Here is a 15,719-nt window from a genome sequence, read left to right as displayed (position 1 = left end):
AAAGGGCTAACCACATGGGCCCCATTCGTGGATGAACATTGCCCCAAATGAGGGCCCTAAGGGCTGAGTCTGGTCTCAGTTTGGGGGCTAAGATGAAGCCCTGATGAAACCCTCACGGAGTCAGTGTGGGGCTAACATTTAGGGGCCTGAAAGGGCTAAACACATGGGCCCCATTTGGGAGGCGAACATTAGCCCAAATGGGAATCCTTAGGGCTGAGTCTAGGCTCAGTTTGGGGGCCCAGAGAAGCCCTGATGGAACCTTCATAGAGCTAGTGTAGGGCTCACATTGAGGGGCCTGAAAGGGCTAAACACATGGCCCCATTTTGGAGGTGAACATTCGACCAAATGGGGGCCCTTATGGCTGAGTCTGGTCTCAATTCAGGTGCCCAGATGAAGCCCTATTGGAACACTCCAAGAGCCATTGGGGGGCAAACACTGAGGGGCCTGAAAGGGCTATACACATCGGCCTCATTTGGGGGATGAAGGTTGCCCCAAACTGGCGCAATCAGGGGGCCCAGATGAAGCCCCGATGGAAACCTAATTGGGCTAGTATAGGGCAAACGTTGATGGGCCTGTAAGGGCTAACCACATGGGCCCCACTTGGGGGATGAACATTGGCCCAAATGGGCGTCCTTAGGGCTGAGTCTAGGATCAGTTATGGGGCCCAGATGAAACCTTATTGGAACCCTTATAGAGCCATTGTGGGGCAAACACTGAGGGGCGTAAAAGGGCTATACACATGGGCCTCATTTGGGGGATGAACGTTGGCCCAAACGGGCGCAATCAGGGGGCCCTGATGAAGCCCTGATGGAAACCTAATGAGGCTAGTATAGGACAAACGTTGACGGGCCTGTAAGGACTAACCACGTGGGCACCATTTGGAGGTTGAACATTGGCCCAAACGAGCGCCCTTAGGGCTGAATCTGGGCTCAGTCAGGGGGCCCAGATGAAACCTTATTGGAACCCTTATAGAGCCATTGTGGGGCAAACACTGAGGGGCGTAAAAGGGCTATACACATGGGCCTCATTTGGGGGATGAACGTTGGCCCAAACGGGCGCAATCAGGGGGCCCTGATGAAGCCCTGATGGAAACCTAATGAGGCTAGTATAGGACAAACGTTGACGGGCCTGTAAGGACTAACCACGTGGGCACCATTTGGAGGTTGAACATTGGCCCAAACGAGCGCCCTTAGGGCTGAATCTGGGCTCAGTCAGGGGGCCCAGAAAATCACCTTATGAAACCCATTTGGGGTCCATCTGGGGAATGAACATTAGTCCAAATGGGGGCCCTTAGGGATAAGTCTGGGCTCAGTTACGGGTCCAGATGAAGCCCTGATAGAATCCTATTGGGGGCCCTAAGGGATAAGTCTGGGCTCAGTTAGGGGGCCCAGTAAATCCCCTTATGAAACCTGTATGGGGCCAGTAAAGGAAAGTACTTGGCCCTTTGGGGGCAATTAATGAAAGCTCAAACAGGGACCTTAAGGATTAAGGATCAGGGGGCCTAGATGAAGCCCTGATAGAATCCTATTGGGGGCCCTAAGGGATAAGTCTGGGCTCAGTTAGGGGGCCCAGTAAATCCCCTTATGAAACCTGTATGGGGCCAGTAAAGGAAAGTACTTGGCCCTTTGGGGGCAATTAATGAAAGCTCAAACAGGGACCTTAAGGATTAAGGATCAGGGGGCCTAGATGAAGCCCTGAATGATCCCTCTTGGGGCTAGTATGGGGCAAACAATAAGGGGCCTGTAAGGGCTAAACACATGGGCCCCATTTGGGGGATGAACATTGGTCCAAATGGACGCCCTTCGGGCTGTGCCTGGGCTAAGTTAGAAGGCCCAGGTGAAGCCTTGAGGGAACCCTCATGGGGCCAGTGTGGGCCAAACATTGAGTGGTCTGAAAAGTTAATCAAATGGGCCCCATTTAGAGGATGAATGGGTGAGTCTGTGCTCAATTAGGGGGCCCAGATAACACCCTGCTGAAACCCACAAGGGGCCAGTGATGAGTGTAAACATTGAGTGGCCTGAAAGGGCTAAACACGGGCCTTTTTTGGAGGATGAATATGGGCCATTAGGGATGAGACTGTCTTTAATCGGAGGGCCCAGATAAAACCCTGATGAAACCTACGTGGGGCCAGTGATGGGGGCAAAGAGATGGGCTTATTTGGAGGATGAATGGGGGCCGTTAGGGATGAATCTGTGCTCAATTAGGGGGCCCAGATAAAGCCCTGATGAAACCTACGCTAAACACATGGACACCATTCAGAAGATGAATGGGAGCCCTTAGGGGTGAGTTTGGGCTCATTAGAGGGCCCAGATAAAGACCGGATGAGTGGATGCCTGTTATTTGTAGCAAAGATTTTGGGCCAGGTAAGGGCACCAACTGGACCAGCTCATACTAACCACATGGCACCCATTTGGGGGATCAATATTGGCCCGAACAGGTGCCTATAGGGCTGAGTCTGAGATCAGTCAGGGTGTCCAGAAAATCCCCTTGTGAAACCCGTGTGAGGCCTGTAAGGGGAAGGACTTGTGGGCCCCAACAGGGCCAAAGATACCTGGCCCTTTGGGGGTAGTTAATGAAAGCCCAAACAGGGCCCTTAAGGGTCAATTCTGGTCTCAGTTCGGGGGCCCAGATGAAGCCCTGATTGAACCCTCATGGAGTAATTGTGGGGCTAACATTGAGGGGCCTGAAAGGTCTAAACACAAGGGTTCCCATTTTGGAGGGGAACATTGGCCCAAATGGGGGCCCTTAGGCCTGAGTCTGGGCTCATTTCAGGGGCCCATATGAAGCCCTGATAGAACCCTCAAAAGCCAGTGTGGGGCTAACATTTAGGGCCTGAAAGGGTCAAACACATGGGCCCCCATTTCAGAGGTGAACATTGGCCCAAAGGGTGGCCCTTAGGGCTGAGTCTGGGCGCAATCAGGGGGCCAAGATGAAGCCCTGATGGAAACCTAATGTGGCTAGTAGAGGGCAAACGTTGAGGGGCCTAAAAGGACTAACCACATGGGACCCATTTGGGGGATGGACATTGGCCCAAATGGGCGCCCTTATGGCTGAGTCTGGGATCAGTTATGGGGCCCAGATGAAGCCTTGATGGACTCCTCATGGGGCTAGTGTGATCTGAAAGGGTTAATCGCATGTGCTCCATTTAGAGGATGAATTGGGGCTCTTAGGGTGAGTCTGTGCTCAATTATGGGGCCCAGATAAAACCCTGATGAAACCCACATGGGGCCAGTGATGGGGGCAAACATTAAGGTGCCTGAAAGGGCTTAACGCGGGCGCCGTTTGGAGGATGAATGGGGGCCCTTAGGGTGAGTATATGTTCATTTAGAGGGCCCAGATAAAGCACTGGGGAAACCTACGTGGGGCCAGTGATGGGTGCAAACATATGGGCACCTTTTGGAGGATGAATGGGGGCTAGTTAGGAATGAGTCTTTGTTCAATTAGGGGACCCAGATAAAGCCCTGATAAAATATATCTTTTCAAAGTATCTTAGTGTCGTGAATTTGTTTCTATCTATTGTCGCCCAGAGTGTTTGTTTATATTGGTAGATTCACGTTAGAGTTTGTACTGACCACATTCCGAGTCTTGATCTTTACTATGTGTGGAGTTATTGTCGTCATTCAGCGTAATAGAGCGTTAGATGTTTTGTTATATTACAGTGTGAGACTTAGCTAATTCGTATATTACACTAATGTCAAATAAAAAACTAAATCTTTTGGAAAGAAATCCAAAAATGTCATCCAGTGCGATTAGCAGAACTCACATATAGCATGTCATAACCATTCAGGAATCTGACTTATTATAGGCCTATATTCATGAAATAAGCAAAACCTTTATAATTAAAAAAAAAACAATTCGCTGAACGGTGTTAGAATTCATACTATACATACAATATTATGGTAGAGTGAAATAAACATTATTATAAAAGTTACGTGCTTATTAAATTATCGTCAAATGATATCTCGCGCCAAAACGTCCCGTCGCCAAAACGGCTCGCGCCAAAACGTCCCGTCGCCAAAACGGCGGCGCCAAAACGGCGGCGCCAAAACGTCACGTACCGGGGAGGAATAACGCTGCGCGGGTAAAAAAGAAATGGGGACCTAGAGAGCGAAAGAACGAGAGAATGGGCCGTGACATTGCAGTGTAAGTCACATTCATTCTCGGGCTCAAAAAGTATGTTAGGTTGATCGTTAAAGCATGGCCCGTTTATTAAAAAGTGCAAAGTAAATTATGCGACTTGCTCAATCGGACCTGGACGTAAGGGAAATTACCAAAGGCCTGGAAAGTGGCCACGATAGTCCACGATAGGAAAGGCGGCCGACCGACCTGACAGCTATAGACCAATATCCCTAACATCGTTTGTAGGGAAAATAGCTGAAAGAGTGATAAACAGAAGGCTCATGTGGTACTTGGAAGAAAGCAAAATCATCGCACCTGAAAAGGGCGGGTTCAGGCAACATAAAAGTGCAAATGATCAAGCGATGGTGTTTATGCAGTCAGTAGCTGACGGTTTCCAGAGAGGTACGGTAAGACGCAAGGGCGAATTGACACTGGCAGTATTTTTAGATCTTAAGCCTATGACAGAGTTTGGAGACAAGGATTATTGCTAAAATGAATGAACCTCGGAGTATGCTCAAATATGTATCAGTGGCTAAAAAACTTCCTAACAGACAGGACAGTCCAGTCGCGCTACGGATCTAGCGTGTCTCGCGAAAGAATACTTGAGCAAGGTTTACCGCAGGGCTCATCATTATCATGTACGCTTTTCTTAGTCTATATAAACGATTTGATAGAACTATTGAAATGTTGATCTCTGCTCTTCGCTGACGACCTGCTCATCTGGCAGACCGGGATATCCGCTGCAGCTCTCACGGCGGAAATCTAACGTGACCTCGTCACGATTTCGTTCTTTACCCGTATGTGGAAAATGGAAATAAATTGTACTAAAAAACCCCAGTTCAGACCCTATTCACATTGGGAAAAGACATCCACCAAGCAGCCATAAATCTAAAAATTGATGGGACCACGCTTGAATCGGACCCACGGCCCTAAGCTGGTTATGTCTGATCATGTGTAAGAAGTACGACAAAAAACCTTAGAAAGATTGAACGTCATAAAGCGAATGGCGCGGTAAGGTCGCAAACGTCTCTAGTGGGCTTAGACTTTAAAAAAAAGGATGTCTTCGCCCCACCCCACCCAATCGGCTAACAGGGGAACGACATAATATAAAGATCGGTGTTTTAATTTTAATTATATAGATATTTAATTGATTCTGTTACCAAGCTGTGATTTCTACAAATAAATTAGAACGCCACCCCCCAGATCGAAAGTTTATGCCATCGCCACCTCCCCATCCCACCAGATTGGCCAACATACTAAATGGGAGGGGGGGCGAAATAATCTAGAAGCAGGTTGAAAAATAATTAATTAGTATATATTATTAACATAACTAATAAATTCGTACACAGATTGTGTGATTTCTTTACTAAAATTCGTTCCCGAAGGGGTGGGGGAGCTGAGGGGGTGGCGATTTCTCCTACCTCCCCCCCCCCCTGGATCCGCCAGTGAATTGGGGCCATTGTGTTTAGCCCTTTCAGGCCCCTTAAAGTTCGTCCCTTACTGGCCTCCACTAGGGCTTTATCTTTGCCCCCTGATTGTGCCCAGAATCGCTCTTTAAGGACCCCCATTTGAGCGACGATCAACCCCCGAAATAGGGCCCATGTCTTTAAGCCCTTTCAGGCCCCTCAATGTTTTCCCCTGTTAATGGCCCCATGTCTGTTTATCGGGAATTCATCTGGGCCAACTTACTGAGCCCAGGCTTACCTCTAAGGGCGCCCTTTCGGGCCAACATTAATCCCTAAATGGGTCACATGTGTTTAGCCCTTTCAGACCCCTCAATGTTCGCCCCTCTTACTGTCCCCACTTCAATTTTGTCAGGACTTCAATGTTTGCCCCTCTTACTGGCCCCTCATGGGTTTTAACCGGAATTTATCTGGGCTCCCTAACTGAGCTACTAAGCCCAGACTCACCATTTAGGACCCCTGTTGTTTGGGCCAATTTTCACCCCCCAAATGCAGCCCATGAGTTGTAGCCTTTTCAGGCTTCTCAATATTTGCCCCATTACTGGTCCTATGAGGGTTTCATCTGGGTCCCCCGACCCCAAGTTCACCCCTAATGGCACCCTTTTGGACCAACATTAATCCCTAAATGGGTCACATGTGTTTAGCCCTTTCAGACCCCTCAATGTTCGCCCCTCTTACTGTCCTCACCGGTTTTATCAGGGCTTCATTGGGCCCCCTAACTGAGCACAGACTCACCATTTAGGACCCCTGTTGTTTGAGCCAATTTTCATCCCCCAAATGGAGCCCATGAGTTATAGCACTTTTAGGCTTCTCAATGTTTGCCCCCTTACTGTCCCTAAAAGGGTTTCATCTGGGCCCCCTGAGCCCAAGCTCAATCCTAAGGGCCTGCTTGGGTCAACGTATGCCTTCGATTAGGGCCATTGTGTTTATCCCTTTGAGGCCCTTTGAAGTTTGCTCCTTACTGGCCTCCACTAGGGCTCCATCTGGGCCCCATGATAGTGCTCACAATCGCCCTTTAAGGACCCCCATTTGAACAACGATGATCCCCAAAATGGGGGCCATGTTTTTAGCCCTCACAGGCCCCTCAATGTTCGACGCTCTTACTTGGTTTTATCTGAAATTCATCCGACCCCCCTATCTGAGCCAAGGCTCACCTTTCAGGGCACCCTTTTAAGCCAACATTAATCGCTAAATGGGTCCCATGTGTTTAGCCCTCAATGTTCGCCCCTCTTACTGGCCCCACATGGGTTTTATCCTGAATTCATCTGGGACCCTATATGAGTCCAAACTCACCCTTAAGGACCCCTATTGTTTGGGCCAATTTTCATCCCCCAAATAGAGCCCATGAGTTAAAGCTCTTTCAGCTTTCTCAATCTGTGCCACTATCTGAGCCCAAGCTCACCCCTAAGGGCACCTGTTTGGGTCAATGTTCGTTCCCCAGATGGGGCCCATAAATTAAGCACTTTCAGGCCCCTCAATAATCACCCCTCTTACTGACCCCACATGGGTTTCATCAGTGCCCCTTAATTGAGCCCATGCTAACCCCTAACAGCAGAATGGGGCACATGTGTTTAGCCATGTCAGACATCTCCAAGTTTGCTCCTTAAATACAGTAGTGGGTATAGATCAATACAAAAATGTATAGATCTATCTTATAGTACCGGTATTTGATATAGACTAGGTTTAGATTTGTGTGCGTGTGTGTGTTTGTGTGAAAGAAAAAAAACAATTTAAATACCATCTAGATCTATATAGACTAATGATTACATTTTAAATAGATCTATTCAGTAATATTTTGATTACGATTTAAATTAAATAAAGTTGAGATCTAAATTGGCCTACTAGCCTATAAGTCTTATCTACATCTATCTGAAACTATTGATTTTTGTACCAGTAACTGTTGGCGCAAGTCTTCTATACTGTACTCTTGTCAAAAAAAAAATCCAATTTTAATAATAAACATACCAGTACCAGTGTACCATACACACGTTTACGTGCTAATGAAATAATGCATTAACATATAACAGAAATAAGAAAAACAAAACACAAAGACAGATCCATAACATTTTATTAAATAAAAGACTTATTAATTCTTAGTATAGACAAAAAAATCATTACAAAAAAAAAGTTAGATCTAGAAATAATCTACATTTGCTCTATAATTTGCACTAGATCTAGTAAATGTATGAGTTGTTTAAATAAAATAGATCTATATTTTTAAATGCTATAGAACTTTTTCAGAACTATATTTTATAGTTGGCAACAAAAGATAACTCATTTTATTTTATTTTTTGGTTTGAGTGGTATATATCTAATTTATCGGTAACCAACCAAGCCAATCTGGCAACAGTTGCAGTTTGTAAATATTGACGCTCATTGCGGAAATTGCAGATTGACACATGGAAACAAGTAGGAAATAATTATCTTCTGTTAAGAAGGAACGTCTGTAAATTATAATATAAGAACTACAGAGAAGGCAAAATGGAGGTATCCAAATTATTATATGATCTAAAGACATAGTGGCATTCATGCAGGATCTAAACTATTTTTAACAGTTGAAACTAAAATCCATCTCAGACTGTTTTGTAGGAAGTTTGCCAAAATATGTTTGTAATCTTTATAGCATCAGATAACAAAGAAGTTTGTGTGTTGTCACTTGGTGGCTACAGAGCAGAGGAGTCAAAGCAATACTATATTTTTCTTTAGGGTTACATCTGATGAACCAAAGAACTTTCTGTGTACAAGTATAAATCATGACAGGAGTATTATTCTTGGACCATTCACATGGGGAGACAAAGGAAGATATTTTTTTCATCTACACTAAGTAATAAGTAATCAAAGATTTGCTTATGTTTAATTTTGGAAAGGTTTTCACTTTTAGACTAGGAGGAGCAAAGCAAAAAGTAAAAGCATTTTATCCTTAAGTGCTACTAGAATTCATGAGCCAAAAATATGAAACTGTTTCGTGCTGAGTGCAAAAAAAAAAACAACAACAATAAAACTAAAACAAGAATGCACATTAGGGTACAATTTTTATGAATGCTGTTGTTTTTTTTTCTTACCAGTTTAATATTTTTGAGCGTTATATTTAAGCACCAAATCTGTATCCTTAACAATTACATTAAATGCCCATTTATATTATGATTATTATATTACACATTTTGGTTTTCCAAGAATTTGATAATACCTTCACATCTACCCCCCCCCCCCAAACTATCTACAATGTCTTTTTAACTTATATTTTTAAGTCTCATGTTTTTTCTCAGGCTAGACAACCCTGGTCTATGTCTGTTCAGATCAATGTTTTCAGCTTTTTAAAAATAACAGATTTTAAAACTTTCTAGACAATTAGTTCTACTGGCCTACTGCTACTGGTAATAGATTGTTCATTACATCAAAGTCTAGCAACACGCTCCAACCAATGGCAACCTCAAGTAAGTTTTCTAATGTAACTTAATCAGTGTTTCCCAAACTTTTTCCTTAATGGAACACTTTGCACATTCTGAGAATTTATCTGAACACTTTGCTTATTTTTTTTAGAGATATTAATACACTTGCTGGCCTACTAGTTAATTATTTCAGTAGTTCGTGGAAAATCTATTCAAGTCATGAAACACAGTTTGGGAAACACTGATTTGAAACAGCAACTCTGTCTGTATTCTAAAAGTACTATGCTAGCTTTTTGTTGAGTTTTGAACATGTATGAACATAAAATGGCATTTAAACTCAAATTATGTAGTCTAAAGCCTAATTTTATGAGGAAAAAAAGTCACAAAGTTATATGCCTAGTTATAAATACATTTTCCAGTGATGTTTATGAATATTTTTAAGTAGCTTATTAAAAGGAAAATATCCTTCTTTAGTGTTAGCACAATAGCTCGTTGCTACAACACTTGTCGCCTTTTCGTCACGACCTGTTATGTGGCAACAAGCTATTGGTCTAAACTGCCCACACTGCCACAGTTTGCGATGTTGCGTTCAGTGTCCAGGCCAACTATAACGATTGGGCGCCTATGCAAGAAAAAACTTCCTTAAGAATGGGATGTGTGGCTGAGGGGCTTGGCTACCTAGCCTGGAGGCTTGAGTTCAAATCCTGACTCAAGCTGAGCTGTGTTTGCTGAGCTCCTTAAGGCAGCACAAAAACTTCTTCTAGTTACCCCTTTCCCCCACAGGTCCACAGAAGAGATTGGACCATAGCGCACTGAGCATGCTATAGCAGGAAAGATAAAAGCAACTCTAGGTTACAAGTTAAATATTTTACCATCACATAGAAAATGCAAAACACCAATCACAAAAACGAACAAACGCAAGAACTCTTTTGTTGTATTAGCAATGTAATCATTGAAAAAAAATGTAACTTTCTAATGTAAATTGAGTATGTAATAATTAAGAGAAATAGGGGTATGAACAAATATGAACAAATATTTTGTGTGCTTATTCTGCATTGGTACTTGTAATGCACAATTTAAAGGCAAATTTCCCCAAGGATGATACAGATTCTTTTAATTAGTATTATAAATATGGTTTGATAGAAACTAAATGCATACATATTTTCTTTTACAGCCAATGTTGGTGTGAAAGATAAAGGAACAAATGGAAAACTCACTTTTGACATTCCCAGTAGCTTACAGAGTGGTGATTGTAGCTTCTTTTTCAAAACAGAAGGGTGAGTTTTTTGTCTCTGGAAAGAAATTTACTTAGATGTTTGAAAGAATTGTCTAGTCCTTTCAGTAGTTTAAAAATAGTATATACTATAGAGTGTTAGAATAGAATTTTAAGAATATGCCTGCGGTACCAAGAAAAATAAATTGTCTCTAAAGTTTCATTGTGTGTTTTGTTACAAAATCTACAGATCTATGTTATAGTTGTAGTGTAAGTGCAAATAGACTACATTTAACTGCAGGGTCATGGTAATATTAAGGAACTGAAAACAATATGCTAGTTAGAGCAAAAATATAAAAATTCTAATGCAAGAAAATTAAGTGTACCAAAGAGTTCCAATGTGTATATAATTAGCCTATCTTCTCCCATTGGATCTATGTTTCTCTTAAGAAATTAAGAGTCCAGACTTGATGCTTCTTTCTGGGAAGGAATTTAATAAAAGTATTTATATGACAATAAATAGAGTAAAGAAACAATCCACGGAGAAGAAATTGAGCAAAAATTGAATTCAGTACCATCACTATGACACTTCGAAGAATATACAACTATAATAATTATAGCTTTTATATAGCGCTACTTTCATGCTTATAGCGTGCTCAGAGCGCTTTTGGTCCAATCTCATTTGTGGACCAGTGGGGGGAGGGGGTATCTAGGAGTTGGTTTTCCGTGCTGCCTTTAGGCGCTCAGCTGCAACTCAGCAGCCATCCAGTGACCACATAAAGATAGGAAACAAATTAGTTCTGATAGGCTAATATAATGATTTTAGGATGGAGACATCACTCTTCACAGTCTGAGACTTATTGAGAGAAGTTTGATAGTAAGTTGTATGAGACAAGAAAAATGCTAAAAATGCTAAATACTAAATAACTGCAGCTGACAGACATATACATCCTGAAGACATAAGTTAATGTCACAACTTCTCTGAGATTGATCTAAGTAGACCAAGTTAGTTTTGTAATCTTTTAATAATGGTTGACTTGATTTGTTTTCAGAGATCAACAGCAAGGAATTTTTCAGTTAAAGGTGAAAGACGAGTTAGTCAGAGAAAATGTTTCACTGCCTTTTGCATCAGGAGCTTTAAAAATTGTAAGTACTACTTCAAACAGGTTGTGATCTTCATTTTTGTTAATATACATAAATATTTATAGATATATATGGGCTCCTTCAGCCTCGGAAGACAATGGATATACCCAGATGAGTCCCTGGTTTAGGTTTTGTCTTGAGACGGTGCAGAATCTGGAGTGACTGATCAAGCCAATTCTGGAGCAGCAGAGTTTGCCACATTTCGTGCATGTATATGCAACTACAAAGATCTGATTTATGAATTTGTGAACATGTACTATTTACATTAGATTTTTACCAAATTATTAAATTTTTACTACCTTTACTATTTTAACTGTGAATAGACCTTGATTTTAATGATTTAACTGTATAGAATTTAGCCCTTGTTATGTAGAGAGAGAGTAGTCCTTAAGGGACTGCAGGCACGATATGGCCTAAATTGTGCCGATGTGCCTAAAATATAAATATAAAAAAAAAAAAAATCAAAATCTATATGCAACTGTTTTAGGGCTAGCTGACAGGGTAGCTTTCTTTCTCTTGACAGGCAGCTTCGTTTCTTTTGCTCTCAGCGAGGTTCGTACCAGCACGTTCAGTCTGTCTCCTTGCTGTCCAGTCTTGGGCTATCTCCTCCCTTATACTTTGGTTGATGCCCGTGGTTGTCATGTCTCGCTTGCAGATGTCTCTGTAGGTCAGTCTTGGGCGGCCCTTGGGTCTGATTCCCTCCGCAAGCTCAGCGTATAGGATGTCTTTAGGGATTCTTCCATCTGGCATGCAGGTGACATGTCCGAGCCAGTGTAGTCTTCTCTGTGTCAGAATAGCATAGATGCATATTGGCCAGTTTCAAAACTTCCTAGCTATTGTTAAAAACATGTAATATACATATAAGTAACATACATATATTTATATTTAAAGTAGTATTGTATTTCCATAGCCTGTCTTGTTTATAACATATTTCCCATTTCAGTTGAAACAAAAGAAAAAGAATGACTGCTATGTGGTGGAAATAAAGAAATCAAAAGAAGTTGACCTAAAAAATCTTTTTGATTAATCTTCAACATACTAGCTGCTAGAAACATAATGATAAACATTTGGTGTGTAGGTTATTACTTGTGTAACTGTTGCCACTCTGCCATCATTTCAAAAATTTAACTCTTAATACGATTACATATTTAGAACGGTATGTTCAAGACTTGTAGTTATGTAGACCAATGCAAAGTCTAGATAATAAAGTAGGCCTATAATAGAGGACAATCATGCTTTGATTTTTTCGTGTAAGAATAATTGAACCATGAACAAATATATATTTATAAATTGTAATTATTTTTTATATTTTTTCAAAGTGCCAATAAAAGCAAATAATTGAAGCAGTGGCCCTGTAATATAGAAAGATTATCCCTTTTAGTTGGGGCTAACTTTTTGTAGCAGTCTATTTATCTGATCACTTGTGCATGTAATGCTGACAAAAAAAAATAATTATAAGCTCTCTGGTCCAATTTGTGTGTGTGCAAAGAATGGGTCTTCCCTTTCATACAAAAAAATTATTATTCCTATCTCTGTTGCTAATCTAAGACCTGGACCTAAGAACTTATCACCAATTGGCCATTAAAAAAATGACAGCCAGCATCTTTGTCAAAAATTGTTCTTTACTAGTACCTGACCTCCAGGCTATTAAAAACATGAAAGCTTAAGTAAATGACCTCATTGACCTGTCTTAAGATCATGCAAGAAAGATCTGAAAGAAAATATAGCATGAAAAATTCTGCGTAAATAATATGTCCAAAATCAGATAACATAGATGCAGAAGTTCTGGTTTCTTTAAGATGTATTGGCCTCTGTAAGCACTTGCCTGTTAAACAGAAAGCTGTGTTTCATATGGTGGTAGGGATGTTTGCTTAGATGCTCGCTCTAAATATTTAGACCAGCTGACTTTAATGGACACGTGACGTGAAATGGGGGATAGAAAATATTGATGGTCATCGTCACTGTGCTGGCCACATGACAGGCTGTAAACCATTGACCATAGACCTTCCCTTTAAATTGTAGTTCTGAAGTACTTAGCCATTTTTTTAAAACAGAATTTTATTGTCTGTTAAATAAATATCTGATTTTTTTTTTCAACATTTTTAATACAATCACACAAGTGCTGACATGTTGATGTTATGTTTATTCATATTTTGCATTTCTAGTTGTTTTTATTAGCATTTTATTTTACTTTTATATCATATTTTTACTTGCATAACATTTGGACATCAGGTTGTTAAATGTTAAGCTATGTTTTAACCCAAACATGGGTGTCTGTTAAATGTTAAGCTATGTTTTAACCCAAAAATGGGTGTCTGTTAAATGGCTTTTAATAGTTGGACATGTTTCTCTCCTAGTTTGTTTATCAGATTGACCTGACCTATTGTAGATGGAACTAATGCTTTAGTCATAGGCTTTTAATTGTATATTGCAATTTTATACAAATATTATTAGATCACAATGACAGAACCAAATACTGTTGTAGTAAGTGTGATACTTGGTTGTTGTAAGTAAACATTCTATAGTTTCTTAGGTAATGTTATCCGCTTGATGTGCTGTTTGTTTTTTAAGCTTGGCATCCGCTGCCATGAGCAAACTGTGAAAAATCAGCTTCCAAGTAAAATTAAAGGTATATTCTTCACTAGTGGTCGCTGTACTCTTATACGGTTGTGAACGTTGGACACTGACCACACCGAACACTAAGGCTGAAAGAAGAATTCAAAAATCCGAGCCTTCGAAAGTAAATGCTACAGAAAAATGCTCGGTATCAGATGTCAGAAAAGGAAGATATTTTACTGTCAAGGGACAGAAGAAAAGTTTTTTTTTTTAGATATAAATGTATTAATTGTTTTTGAAGAAAACAAAAGTTTTTTTCTCCATAGATTTTTAATCATTATGCTTTTAGAAATTGTGTTTTATTTGTAAACACTTAAGTTTGATGAAAAAGGCCTAAATTTAGGTCAGGGAGAAAGTCTTACAATGGAAATTATAATCCTTTGAATGTCCATTAAGTTGCGTTGTGGACAATAAGTGAGACATATCTGGAATATTTCTTTTGTTTTGTGTTGATTCAAAACTAGGAATCTGCTTGGTAACTAGCTTCCTACATAATCTCTGACCTTTTACAAATCAATGCAATGAAAGCCATTAATAAAGTCATTTGTTGGTCTACAGTCAGCAGATCTTAATTACATATTGGTTATCAATTGCTCATTGTCACATTTGTATAGGTAGTTGTGAAAATGTATGACTAAACTGGCATTTTGTTTTGTTAGCTGCATTTTGGGTTTTAATTTGAACTAAACTAAAATTATTTTTTTTGTCCAATGCAGTCATCTTAATTGTGATTTCTCATTTCATCATTTACTTGACTTTTTACTTCATGAATGGTTGTAGTGGAGAATACTGTGTATGTATTTCCTGGGGTCAGATCTTTATTGACTAAACGCCTATTTGTTAAACAAGTGTAAACTTGTGATGAGACAGAATGTCTGTTATTATTATTTTAAGTATGTCAATATTTCTTAATATACAATTACTTTTTGTTCATACTTTTGCTAAATTTGGTGTTATGGAATAAATAGTTTCAACCCATTTCGGTCTTGTTTCACTTTCTCAGTGCTATTTCTAATCACTTTTCACTAAGTAGAAAGTCTTGGTAGACAGTCTTCAGCAATACCGGTACTTAGCATAATATTCCATTTCCAGTGTAAAGCGGATCCATCTATTGTAAATGGAGGTGCGGTGGCTGCACGGTAAAGCACTTGGCTTCCAAACTGAGGGTACCGCGTTAGAATCCTGATGAAGACTTTGAATTTTGGGATTTTAAGGCGCCTCAGAGTCTGGCCAGCTCCATTTCCAGTGTACAGCTGATCCATCTATTGTAAATGGAGGTGCGGTGGCTGCACGGTAAAGCACTTGGCTTCCAAACTGAGGGTACCGCGTTAGAATCCTGATGAAGACTTTGAATTTTGGGATCTTAGGGCGCCTCAGAGTCTGGCCAGCTCTAATGGGTACCTGACATTAGTTGGGGAAAAGTAAAGGCAGTTGGTCGTTGTGTTGGCCACATGACACCCTCGTTAACCATAGGCCACAGAAACAGATGAACTATACATAATCTATCCTATAGACCACAAGGTCTAAAAGGGGAACTTTACTTATCTAGTGTAAATAACTTGCCATAGTTCATAGGTTTGCTGTTCATATTTTGTTCAAAATGTTCATTTTTTCCCCATTTCCCCTATAGGAGGCTGTCTGGTCGTGCGATATGCACCCTGGACTATCATTCGAACTTTTCAATGGTCCAGGATTCATACTCAGCCATGCCCAATGTCCTGCGAGAGGTTAGGACTAGGAAGTAAATTATCTTCAAATCTGAAGGAACATCCGAAA

At 40.8% G+C, this 15,719-nt stretch overlaps 1 protein-coding gene across 2 annotated transcripts in view; it reads left to right on the top strand.

Moving 5' to 3' along the window:
- The window catches only part of LOC106058788 (uncharacterized), a 53,387-nt gene extending 38,466 nt beyond the window's left edge, over positions 1-14,921 (top strand). The window contains exons 6-9 of one of the 2 annotated variants that reach the window (XM_056012482.1): positions 8,927-9,016; positions 10,146-10,248; positions 11,237-11,330; positions 12,271-14,921. The gene's annotated coding sequence lies outside the window, so the exon portion shown is untranslated. Of the gene's footprint in view, positions 1-8,848; positions 9,017-10,145; positions 10,249-11,236; positions 11,331-12,270 lie in introns of both variants that reach the window. The other variant, XM_056012481.1, reaches the window with a different exon arrangement.
- The last annotated feature ends 798 nt before the right edge of the window (positions 14,922-15,719 follow it).

Source organism: Biomphalaria glabrata, chromosome 15 (genome assembly GCF_947242115.1).
Source record: "Biomphalaria glabrata chromosome 15, xgBioGlab47.1, whole genome shotgun sequence".
Taxonomy (NCBI): domain Eukaryota; kingdom Metazoa; phylum Mollusca; class Gastropoda; family Planorbidae; genus Biomphalaria; species Biomphalaria glabrata.
The sequence above is the reverse complement of the archived record's forward strand: the minus strand, read 5'-3'. Positions and strand labels throughout refer to the sequence as shown.